We start from the raw sequence: 13,875 nt of genomic DNA on the forward strand, positions 1-13,875 counted from the left end.
TATATCATTAGCGCGTGCTTTTTAGGAGCCCTTTTCTTGCCAAGTTCTGCAATTAGGGCCTGCCTCTGGCTCACAGTCCAGCTTTGCTTAGCAATGCCTGGAAGTACTTTGGTTCAGGCTTTAGGCCTCAGACCAGGCCTCTGATACAAGGGTTTATGTTTCAGGGCCTCTTACTACAAGAGCCATATGAGCACTTACATGAGGAAAGGGCTGAGGCCCTCTATTTGCCAGCCTCTGTCTGGATGTGTCCTTGGGTGTATCCTTGGCCAAAACACTTAGCTCTGTGCCCCTACTTATCCCCCTCCAGAACAGAAATATGAATTACCTGCTTCATGTAGTGTTATTGTAGCCCGTTAGTCTGTAAAGCATTTTGAGAGTCTCCCATGGAAAGGCTAAATATACATACACTCTTATTTATTTTATTTATTCATTGGTTGAAATCCTGAAGGCTGTGTAGTCAGTTTTGACTCCGTTCCTTATGTTCAGGCAAACTCAATGAATCTGTCCGATGAAGGGACAGAGTGAAAACTGAGTAAAGATCTGAGCATTTGGCTTTAACCTCCTGCTAGTGAGACTTGGAACCACATTGTTCCATCTTCACTCAGCAGGGACTAGGGCAGGGGCTGTCTCTGTGTTTGTCTGTACAACTAGTACAACAGGGCCATAATCCCTGTTTGGGGTCTCTAGGCACAACCATAACAGAAATAATAAGCCCTTAGGCAAAACTCCCTCTGAAGTCAATAGGACTCTTAAGAGAGAAGACTGACTATAATGGAACTTCAGCCTTACCATTGACTAGCCTCGCTTCTGTTAGATTTATGGGACACCCGTAACATAATTCAACATCATCCCTTTTTACAGATGAATATTTGTGTCTGTTTGGCATATAGTAAGTTCACATCTCCTTGCAGCATATGCTTAAAATGTACCGTTAATGTCTAGCAGATATGTGGGAAGGCAAATGAGCTACCTTTCATCTGTCTGTAACACAGAAAACCTTCAATATTGAGAACAGATAGACTGGAAGGTAAGTTCACATCTCTCAGCAAGAGAGCTGTAACTTAAATCTAATACACCTGATCAAGGCTTTCTCTCTGCCTTGTAGGTATTTTAATACAAATGTGTCTTTCATTTGACTGATTGAAGGTCTCCAACCTGCAATAAGTGAAACATCTGATCCCCTTGAATCCAAATCACTTTTTCTTTGATTTTCTTTTACTTCTATTTCTTCTTTCTTTGTTCTACAGCTAGAGTCAAATTTCCCTTTAGAAATTGAAAGAATGTGTGTGGGTTTTTCTGCTTTTCTTACAGTGATCTTGTGCAAAGGTCTAATGGCTAGTTGACTAGCATATTGAGACAGAATTCATTTCACAGACAGTCTGTAGTGATGTGCTTTACATATCATTATCACACTGAATTGAGGGAAACTGATTATACAAATTAGTTACTGTACATTATTCACCAAAGCCTTTTATTTGCATAACCAAATAGATATTATGCAAAGAACGTCCTGCAAATGATACATGTTAATGTATAGTTAAAAGTAAGTTGTTAGTAGGAAAATAAATAGGCATTATTCACATTTGAAGTTTAAATTATTGTGTGAATCATAATAATATTGAATGCATCAATTAGCTTATTCCAGATATACTCTTTTTTATATATAAATTTCCTGCCAAAATCATTGTGCCTGAAACTTTGAATCTTCTGAGCTGCAGATCCCAGTGTTCTCTATGATTATACCTTTGTGTGAATCAATCAGTTTAAATATAGAATGACAGTCTGTTAAAGCCGTGACCTCTATGGTGTTTATTTTTTACTTGGGTAGTTGTGCCTATTTCCAGATGTCAGTGACATAATTTGTATGCTCAGCATGTCTTGGTTTTTTTATTGGTTTTTTTGTGGGCGGGGGGAGCTTGCAAGAGGGGCTGGGAGTTTGAAATATTAAGCTGCACTGTCATTGGCGGTGTTGCTTTTAAACTATAACTATAACCATGTTTGCTGCATACAGTATTAATGCCCCTATAGGCAGGCACACTTATTTTTTGCATGTAGATTTGCACTGTGCATTAAAACATATGTCAAGCTTAAGAACAAAGGAGCACATGACATGGACTGAATTCACAGTTACAATAAAAGCAGCAATGAAAGTTCAAGCCGGAGACGGGAACTTGAGGGTGTCTTTGTACTTTTTATCGTGAATAACTGTTAGCCATTAAGGGCCTGAGTCTGTTCCCATTAAAGTCAGTAGTAAAATCTGTATTGGCTTCCATGGGAGCAGGAGCAGGCATTAAGAACTCAATCTTGCAAGATGCTGAGTTAGTCCTGAATGTGCTCAACTCATTGAAATCAGCAGGAGTTTGCAGGCTCTTAGCACCTGGCAGAATTGGGTTCTGTGAGGAAAGAACAAAAGAGTATTGCAGTCATGTAAAGGTCACTTAATCCTTATAAAACTTTTTAGAGATTGGGAATGTGCAGTAACATCCAACTGGCAGGGGAAATGAAACACTGGGGTATGCTAAGTTTGAAAACTAGAGTTTATGGTTATTAGGCCTCAAATGCAAAAGTTCTAAAAATAAATGTGTAAAAACTATGTTGCAACCATCTTTCACCATTTCATTTCCCTTACACTTCCATGTTTGCAGTAAACATGTCTTTGATGCTAAAGTGGGAAAAACGGAAAATGTTTTATGTACTGTGATTTTTTTTTTTTTAACTGAGGCGTTCACCTTACTTTAACTTCAATGGAATAGGATTGTGTTAAAAGCACTGATACCTTTCTCTGACAAGATGTTTTGTACATGGGTCTGACGCACTTCAGAAATGTTTGATTTTGAATGAAATGGTATGCTTCTTTTTATTAAGAAAAATCACTCCCGGTTTTTAAGAAGAATTACATAGAAAAATACGCAGTCCATGTCCTAGGAGATAGTTTTTTAAATTTAAAATGTTGTAAAAATAATTGGATCCAGATGTAGTCTGTTTAATTTAATTGTTTATGCATCTAGAAACGTTAATAGCCTGGACACTGATATTATTTTGAATGCTTGTTAGATTTTCAGTCTATAGTTAATTTTAGGGAGGAGTAACTTACTAAGTAACAATGCAACTTTCTCTTGTATTTTTCTCTTTGGATTTGTTTCAAGTTGGCTTGAAAGCCAACCATTGTGAGTTAACATAGAGCTGACATTTTCACATATTTCCTACATATTATTTACAGTAAGATTAGCCTCAGAAGGACTCACTTAGAACAGTTGTCTTCCCATATGTGCGCCCCACCTAGCTCCTATCTCTTGTATGTCATTTCTGATTCCCCTGTTCCAAGCATATGAAATCGTGTGTGTCACAATACTTGCCAGATTCAGTATACATAGGGGGATGGTATGGTGGTACCGGAGAAAGTAGAAAACAGGAGGTACTGGCGCAGAAGCAAAGGGGAATTCATTTTCTTTAAAGCCTGAATCCTGCAGTGAGCTCTGTACAGGAGGATTATGTAGCCAACAGGGTTTTGAGCAGGAGTAGGCTGCTGCCTACATGAAACTTGGGGCCTAAATGGTTTGGGGGGAAATGTGTGTGGCTTATAGAGGTCTTCAGTCACACACGTGTGGACTCATTGACTCAATGTCAATGAGAGCCATAGATATCATAAGGCTCAGTTTGGTTCTTAGCGACCATCTTGTGTGAATATTAGCTTAGGGCCCACCACACAAACACATAATGACCTGTCACCCTTGAGAATAATCTCATTGATTTCTATGGCATTCCTCATATGAGTTACAATAATAGAACCTAGCTCTTATATAAGGATTTATAGGAGCTTGTGCTTAGAGTTAACATTTTCAAATGTCTCCCTGACTTTCATAGCATTAAAAGGTTAAATTTTCATCATGGATAGGGAATTAGTTTGAAGTAAAATAAACTCTAGAACTGCACCTCAGAATGGAACTGAGTCAAACCTCTTTTAAGTTCAAAGAGTTCAGATACATAACTCTAAAGTCCCTCTCCTTGATTCATTGGAGGCTGCCTATCTTTGTTAAAATTCCTGTCAGCGTTTCAGAGCAGGTCTAGCAATGTCTTCTGATTTAGCTGCTGTCTTTAAATCTCATGATTTTGGGACCTACCTGGAGTCAGAAGAGGAGGATGGGGGAACACTCACATGCATAAAGCAGCTAGCCAGAGCATAGCAGAAAGAAAAAGGGAGGGTGCAAAGATGAACATTCAAAGAGAAACTCCATTGGAACTTATGAGTTTTACATGATTTCCACCTAAAAGCACAAATCAGCACAGGCTTGATTAAAGCTGGATCTAGATGCTCCTCAGTGAGTTTTGTCTGGTTTTCGGTTTCCTGATGAAAGTTTTGCACAGCTCTAATTAATAGTGATAAGTTATCAGAAAACTGAGATAATGAAAGCTTTAGAGAGGACATTTTTTTAAAAGCTTCCCTGCAATTTGATAGTGCTGAAGGCAGCCTTTTGTATGAAATATAGATGCAAAAATATTTAAATAATCAAGTGTATTTTCCAGAAGTTTGCTTTAAACATTGTTAATATTCTCTTAGCTCTTGATTTTTAATGCTACTATATTTTTTTAAAAAGGATAAGCTTGGGCATTTGTTAAAGATATCTACCTTCTGAGTGTTGTTTCAGACAGGCAGATGCAGCCAGATCTTCAGCTGAAGTAAACTGGCATAGTTTACATCAAGTGAGGGTCTGGGCCATTGGTTTTAGGATAAGAGTGGTGGATGAGTTTTCACACCATTTGCGTTGCAGAAACTTTGAAATTAATCAACAAAAAAATTGGAAGGACACGCTAGAGGGAGCACAGTCTCCAATGGAATAAGTCATTTTTGACAAACTCTTTAGCACCTGAGTCTTTTAAGTCAATGAATAATATTTGCTTCTCAGGAGAATGATCATCCTTTAAACAAACATATTAGTTAGAGAGGCTTCTGAAACAAATGCCGTCCAATGGGAACACATTGGATTCATTTCGTGGCTCTTCGAGATCTGACTCGCAAATATATACACAGTCTCCAAACAGTCTGCTAAAAAGCAGTGGAGTAATGTGAAGATATAGCTTTAGTCAGAACATAAAGAGAAGAGATGCCTACTTGACACAGACCCAAAATGACAGTGTGAGTGGATCACCTGCCTGAAAGTCTCTCAACCAGTACAGCTGTCCAACCCACATGTCATCCTCCACTGACCCCTCAAGAATTTCTTTGATCTCCCATGAAGACATCAGCAGGCCTGACTGTCATCACCCCACATATGTCAACCCCCTATAGGAGGTGTTTGCTGTCCATTGCACCTGCCCAAGTACAGGTGTTGCCTGCTGTTTCTGTCCCCAGTGTGCTCAGTAAGCTGCTTTCTTTCTGCTTTGCACACTTGAAACATTCTGTAGAACAGCTGCAACTGCTCGAGTGACGGTTTTAATATTTTAGTGTTTGTTTTTTAAAAAAAAATGTTTTAGCTACATCATTCTTGCACACTATCTCTTTCCTCCTGTTGTAAAGCTGCCCCTCAAATTAACACCTGGCAGCAATCTTTCTTATTTTGAGATTGCAATTTCACCAGGAAATGGACTGCTTTCCCACTTGCCTCAGATACTAATTTCCTCCTACTGAAAGTTAAAGGCTCCTGCCATGACCTTAAATCATTCGGTAAATGATTAATGTGCCTCAAAAACACGTCCAAAGAATTTGGAAGCCTTGTCTAGATACAACAGTATTAAATAGTCTGTTCTTTTCATTGTACTCCCTACTGGTCTGACCCTGTAAACATTTAATACTAGAGGGCAGTAACCACTGCTAGGAGTAATCTCATTGACTTAAATAGGACTATTCATGGTAGTATGCATTATGGATGGGATTTTCATAGGAGATGAAGGCTATGTCTACACTACACCCGGGATTGATGCTCTGAGATCGATCCACTGGTGGTTGATTTAGCGGGTCTAGTGAAGACCAGCAAAAACGACAGCAGATCGCTCTCCAGTCGACCCCGTACTCTACCCCCGACGAGAAGAGTAAAGTAAATTGACAGGAGAGTTTCTGCCATCGACCCCCCGTGGTGTAGACCCCGTGGTAACTCAACCTAAGGTACGTCAACTCCAGCTACGTAGAGTAGGCTGACTTACCGCAGTAGTGTAGACATAGCCTAAGCGAGTTAAACTTGCACATGCCACTGAGTTTCAATTGGACTTGGATACCTAACTCCTCTAGGTCCCTTGGAAGATCCCAGCCTATGTCCAGCAGTGTTAAAGGATTGGGTTTCATAACGGTGAAATAAAAGTCCTGCTAGATGTAGCAGGAATCTGTATGTTACTCCCATCTGCTGGTATGAATAAAGACATGTTGGGAAAAAATGAATATAGAGCAATTTCAATGATGTCATCATTTCCAGCTAGATTGTGCCAATGGCATGCAGCCCAGAGCCCCTGCAATGGGGTAGCATGTCCCTTCTGGGAATGCAGCATACTCCCTCTTGTAAGCCAGTCCCACACTGCAGTCAGGTGCAGAGGAGAATGAGACCAGGGCCCTGTCTGTTCCCAGCCCCTTTGGAGTGAATCTGCTTCTGGATAAGCAAGAAGTGGCTGGTATTCCCACAGGATGGGGGAAAGCCTCTTTGCAGGCCTCCCTTTGCACACACATTTGAGGACCAACCACGATCTAGCAGGGTTTTTTTTTATTTTGGACTAACATGCCGCACAGGCTTAAATACTAGCCAGTACAGTGGAATATAGTAGATCAGTTTAGAGCACTTATTTTTAATGGACTGAAAACAGAATACAAATGCAATATTTCTCTCAACTGAAGTTTGTTGATGAAACTGTCAAATCAGAGAGAAACCATTCCAAATTATTTGGTTATTCAAGCATAATTTGTTTCAGTGGGAAATCAAGGCCCAGATTCACAAAGGTTTTAAGGTGCTTAACTCTCATTGACTTCAATGGGAATTAGATACCTAAGTACCTTTCCTGAATCTGAGCTCCCTTGCCTTTACTAGTAATCGAGGGATTAATCCTTATGCCTTCAGAGAATGGGATCCCTATCTGGGGTCTGACTATGCATCCCTTACATTTGGGAATAATCCCATGGATTTGAGATGAACTATTCACAAGGGTGTGAAGCTCACCACTATGCAGAGGGCTAGCACAAGGCCAGTCTACCAATAGACCAATGTAAGCCCTTGAAACAGGGTTTTTGTGGTACATAATCCTTTATACAGCAGTGAATTTCACCCTTATGGGAACAGTCTATTTCAGATCAATGGGATTATTCACAAGTATATTGGCTGCAGGATTGGATCCCAGATCTGGATCCCGTGCTCTCAAAAATCTATAACTATATTGATCAACAAACCCAACAACTATTAGCCAATATATTAAAGGTCTGAAGAGTATGATAGCTGTGTTTCTCTACTTTTCTTCTGTGAATCTTTTGTATGTTATAGATTTCAAATAAATCAAGGGAAAGTATGTAAGAACCCACTTCCTTGAATATTTGAAATCTTCTTAGAACCAGGCCTTAAACACTACCCAGAATTCTGCAAAAATCTGCAGCAGTCTACTTTGGTTAATGCTGTAATTACATTTCAGCACTGATTCAAACTAAGGCATTTTTTATACTTGTGTTCAATAGTACAATTTATTTGAAAAATGCATAAAATATAAATACCCAAACTTCAAAGATGCAGTAGTTGAGGTAAATTGCCAAATGTTCTGTGATTCTCTCAATAGCTTCATGATAGCATAAAGCCAACATTTCATCAAAGTGTTTTTTCTTCAATAAGGATTGCACCAGCTAGGTATAAATTATAAATCATATTCTGTTTTACATATGAAATGGGAGCTCTAAAGTGTATCACACTTGAACAGATGGAATGTAGGAGTTTTCATGTTTCCCCATGTCTATGTTTTGTTTATGATGTCATTTAATAAAGATTCAATCATTAAATTCATTCTCACACAGGTGAGAAATATTCTCCTAGTAAATATTATTATTGGCAAGTGTTGCTAGCAGCAGGGGAAAATGACAAAATCATCAGGAACACATACAAAAGCCAGAGTGATATTTGTAACCCATATAGCAGTAAGTTAATGAAGCAGATGTTCCAGGTTTCGTGCCACCAGAATTTTTATTTAATAAAATTAATAAAAGCCAATAGAAGAATATTTAATATGGGTGTGTGACCAATTGGTATGCATTACAAAATACCTAAAACATTATTGTCCATAAAACCAGCATTATATTTATTCATTCCAAGGGGCACGAGGGCTAAAGTAAAATGGAAAGAAAAAAATATTTAGAGACTACTGAGAGATTATTATTGCTAATAATTATTATGGATTATTATTTTGTTTGCAAATTGTAAATTGATTTGAGGCTTCTCATTCTTTTGCTTTATATGAGCATTGACCAAACAAGTTGGATAGTATCTTTACTAATATGCCATCTGGATGGAATTAATATGTATAAGACTTTTCTAGAACTCTCTATTGCAAATGCTTTTAAGGGGAGATACTGAGACGGAGTGAAGTGAATTGGATAGTTTTGAAGCAGTGTGACAGGGAAACCCACCTTCCATCTATGTTACAGAGGCAGAGATTAAAACAGAGGAATTGGCCAGCATTCTTTAGTCAAGAAAACAACCCACAAGAGCTAATCATACTTATACTAAACCAGCGGTAAATCATGACTTTTCTTCATTGCTATTGACCAGACTCTGAAAAGGTTTACAGACTGCTTGTGTTAATAGCTTGTTAAAGATTGATGCAGAGGTCTTATATGTCTTCAAAATGAAAGGAAGTAGTAAGTGCATGACTTCTGAGGTGACTGTTGCAGTTAGCACTCTTTCAATACTTAAACTGCATTTTAAAACATTTATATCTGCCAAGGTTAGATAGGTTACACAACAACTTGTGGAGGAATAAAATCATCCTGACTTGGGTACTCCTCCTTTGTCCTTACTGTCAAGCATGAAAAATACAGCAACTGCAAAAAGGATAAATTAAAGTTTAGAAATTCTTGTAGGTTTAGCCATTAGGTGTAAAAGGAGAGTAGAGGTTATAGATGACCTTGTTATGTGAAGCAAATAAATCACTTACAGTGCACGAGATACAGAGAGCCACATATAAATAAGCCCAAATATTTCAATGATCTATCATTTGTTCATTCATGAGGGCCCTGATGAAGTTAAGTATTTCAGCATATGCTCAAGTCCCATATAAATCAGTAAAATTTATGCACATGCTTAATTTTAAGCACCTGCATAAGTGCTTTGCTAGATAGGGATAGACTGAAGCATATGCTTAAAGTTAAGCAGGTGCCTACGTGCTTGCTGAAGCTGGGGCCATGGTACTGCTACTGCTCACATATTCAAATGCCCCCAGCCTGAACTGGTTATTAAAAGAAAAACAGTATTTAAATGGTATATAATCCCCCCGCTCCCTTTTGTCTGTGTGTGCCTCTCTCTCTCTCTCTCTCTCTCTCTCTTCTAAAGATCCACTGACTTGGACAAAAATGTTGTACTGTGTTCTCTTCCCCTAACCTCTATCTACCTGACTGTCCTTTGATAACTCTTTGGGGCAGGGATTGTCCCTCCGTAAAACTGTGGCAGGAATCTAGCACATCAGGGATGCTGCCATGAACAAATAAAACGTTGCCGATATTTCCAAGTGCCTAGCCAAAGATCAATTCCGTGTCTATTGAAAATTCTCCATCCCTGGGAATCTTTACATCAGATTGGATGTCTTTTTCTAAAAGATGCTTCATTTCAGCTGCAAGTAGTTGGGCTAGATGCAGGAGTCACTTGGTGAAGTTCTGTTGTCTGTTATGCATAAAGACAGGCTAGGTGATCCCTTCTGGCCTTAAAATCCATTTCAGGCCTTATTTAGGATTTGTTTTCCCTACTCTGGTATTAGCTGTGCCCCATTCTCACAGTGAAATTCACACCTGTGTTGAGAGGGCACACCTATGTCCTGTACACCATTTAATTCCCACTGAAGTGTCAAAACTGTCCATACCCAGTTTACCTGTGTTTGGTTCAGCTTGACTCAGTGCCAGGGAGGTGGTGTTGCTACATCAGTTGCATCCATTTTGAAAAGTAGGAAGTTTTCTATTTGAACTCTAGATCCAACAGAGTGTGCACAACCCAGGTTGAAATTAAGATGGGATTGGTGTCAGTGTATATATCTCCCCATAGCCCCAGAAAGTCCATGCTTGAGATGACCAAATTCATGGATCATTTTATTTACATGACAGCATATTATTTTATTATTGCTCTGCCCACTGTTTATGTTCAGTCAAATACCACCGTCAGATACTGATGCTGATAAAACAACAAGGTGATATTTGGAACTTCCCTAACCAAAACACAACCAGCTTGCCTTTGGTCTTTTAATAGCTAATACGAGCTGCAAACCTATCCAAGCATGTGTATTTTTATTTTCATGCATCAGTGCTAGATTTAACATAAGAACATAAGAATGGCCGTACTGGATCAGACTAAAGGTCTATCTAGCCCAGTATCCTATCTTTGACAGAAGCCAATGCCAGGTACCCCCACAGGGAATGAACAGAGCTAGTAATCATCAAGTGATCAATTCTCTGTTGCCCGTTCCCAGCTTCTGGCAAACAGAGGCCAGGGACACCATTGCTGCCCATTCTGGCTAATAGCCATTGATGGACCTATCCTCCATGAATTTTGCATGCTTTCACTTGGTAAGCCATCTTGTTGGAGGAGACCCAAAAAAACAGGAAAAAATTCTAATAAGAAAAAAGCATAAACTAATATCAAATAGATCGTTAACAAGTAGCACACATATTAGACGTTCTGTAAGAGTCTAGAAAAAGTGTGTCTCAGAATAAACTACCCAAGTAGCAGTCATAAATTTTATTCACATTTTGGTCAGACTTTACTTTCAGCTGAAGGGAAAGAATGGTCTTGTGATTGTCATTGAGTTGATTCTCGGGAGATCTGGGTTCAGTTGATTAAACTATAGACTCCCTGTGTGACCTCAGGCAAATCACTCAGTCTCTCTCTCTGTTCCAGAATTCCTCATTTGTAAAATCTGGATGGTATTTCCTTTTCCCCATACCTTTTCTCTGTCATATAAGCTCTTTGGACTATTTTTTATTATGTATGTGTATAGCACCTTACATAAATGTAATCTTTACCTTGTTGGAGGCTTCCAGATGCTACCATAATCCAAATAGTTATATCTTGCAAATTGTGAGATGCAAGTATAGGAAATGAAATCTCTTGCTGTTAGCTGATTGAGAACAAAATAGTTCTTATCAGCCTCCCCATTAGTTTAGAGAGCCTTTAGTGAGTATAGACGTTTTCATGTGATTCACTTATTTACTGGCCATGTAACCATTTTCCCAGAGGGAAACAATTAAACACAAAACTAGATGCACCGTCTACTTTGTACATCTTTAAGAAGCCACAGGAAACTTTTAGATGATGTCCATGAGATTTAATATACATTTATGTTTCTCTGTTCACACGCTATATTTCCTTTTCTTCATCAGTGTTTGCCTGTAGTAATTCCAGTTAATGAGCTTTCTTTATGGCAATAAACCACTGTTCAGGAAGGAAATTTAGTTTTGTGTACAAAATCCTCTTTCTATAACACTGTTGTAATGGTACATCTATTTACCACCTGATAGAGAAGTTAAAATATAGGAAAATTAATTTCCAGTGCTACTTTTACCACAGTATTCATTTTCTCCTTAGCCAAATATAAGCTACTGAACCCATCTTCAGTTTATAAGAGTCAGCATGCTAAAGTATTTATGTTGGTCAGTTCAATATATGTAGCTCTCTGGGTTCCAGATATTATGGAACTGAAATGAGTTCAGAGAATACTGTATGTTTTTTAATGTACTACGTACTTGGAAAGGAATGGCACTGGGTTTTAGCTGCCTTCCTAGACTTGAGTTGTCTTTTTGTGACATTATGGTAATGAGTGATTCTAGGAATTCTGAACCTTGCTGTATATGTAAATGACACTTGTGAATTGTCTTTGGCTGCTGTGTCCCTTCTTCTCATTATTTATTCATGTTTTTCTCAGAAATAACAAATTAAACCTTTTGAGACTTGAAGGTTCAAAGGGTTGGCCATTAGTCTTTACTAAGTCCAGTTAAGTGGAGATTGAAGTTGAAAACACCATTAAATTTAGAGTTAACTCTTTCATTATTGCTGCAGAACATGTCATTGAGTTTATTCACTTAGCCCAGTAACTTTCTAGAAACCACTTACAAGAGATTGTTGAATGGAAAGAAACAGCCTTTCTAAATAGCAGTTTGTCAGAAAAAGTTCATGCTGATTTTGGAGATATCACCCGCTTCAGCACCATTCCCTATATGTAAAATAGGGTCTAAAACAGGATAAATGGATACAATTGAGATAATTGTGATTTTTCTCATGGATATTGCATGAGAGGAGAAAGAGACTACAGCCTGCAGATAAATGGTTAATTATAAATTATTTTTTCCTTTCTAATAGAGTCACAATGAGGAAATTTTGCTTCTGTTTACGTAGTTTCTTATTAAATTTAAGTAGTTTTTTCCAACTCTGAATGAATTCCTGGGAGTCTGTCTTTCCATTGTCTTTAGTGGAATCAAGCCCAAAATAAAAGGGCTTCAGAATAAAGATGGATGGCTTCTGAGATTGTGCAATATAAATAAAAAAGCTTTGATTAAATCCTGATTTGATGAAATTAAAACATTTGGTGGAAATATATTGATTTAATTGAAACGTTTGGGAAATTATCAAAATGTTTCATTCCAAGAATGTCAAAATACTATATCTAAACATAATATAAAAGTCAAAAATGAGACAGTTCAGTGTTTATCAAATCAAAATGTTTGGATAAGGTCAAAATGAAATATCTCTGAATATATTATTTCATGAAAAATACTGAGACTTCTACTTTGTCCCAAATTGGGACCTTTTTTGGATCAGCTCTAACTTTGACCATGTCCAGAAAGAAAAAAATAAAATGATTCTGAAAGAGAAGTACAGTAAGAGGAAGATAACATGATTCACTCTCTCCTGGAGCTTCTAACAGTAAGGGTACCCAGCAGCAGTTGCCTCCTTCATAGGGCTGCTCAGGGAAATGGTTCCTACTTGTTTCCATGATTATGAACAGATTTTCTCTTTTCATCTAACCATGCAAATGCTGCCCCGTTAAGCTCCACACAGAGCCGTGGTGAAGGAATTATTTGAGTTCCATTCACAGTTTCAAAACTGTTTTGCATTAATAGACAAGCTGCACTGGATTAGGGTTAGGTTTCAATCTGACCTGTAATTCCCTCCCCACCTCCTATAATAATAATAATTAATTACAAAAGCATGTGCTAGGTCTAGTGTCCCCACCTCCTGTTCACAACTGAGCAAACCAAATATTATTACATACATTACTGGAGGGGTGAGTAAAGTTAGAGGTCATGAACCAAGCTGTATGAGTAGCCAGAGGTCAGATCAATTATAGTCTTATATTTTATGAGCCAGATCCTCTGATGGCATAAACTGGTGATGTAGCTATGCCGTCTTGCACCAGCTGAGGATCTGGGTCCATTAAACTACAAAGCAGCCTTAAATGGCAAACAAATATTCAAACTATAAAAAGGACTGGGTAATTAGCAATATTTTTATGCTTTCCCTGCCTGTTAACTTGTGGGGATGGGCAGGAAGAAGAGAGACTGGAGAGGAATAAGATTCATTGGGCATGTTTTATTTTTCTGGGTGTCCAACTTGAAATACCACAGAAGGGCTTGGCTTTAGATGCTCATCACTTTCTGAAAATCACATCCTCAAAGGTGTGACAAATTGGGCACCCCAACACTGAAGCATGCAAATTCACTAG

The sequence above is a fragment of the Lepidochelys kempii genome, chromosome 12 (genome assembly GCF_965140285.1).
Source record: "Lepidochelys kempii isolate rLepKem1 chromosome 12, rLepKem1.hap1, whole genome shotgun sequence".
In the NCBI taxonomy this organism is placed as follows: Eukaryota; Metazoa; Chordata; order Testudines; family Cheloniidae; genus Lepidochelys; species Lepidochelys kempii.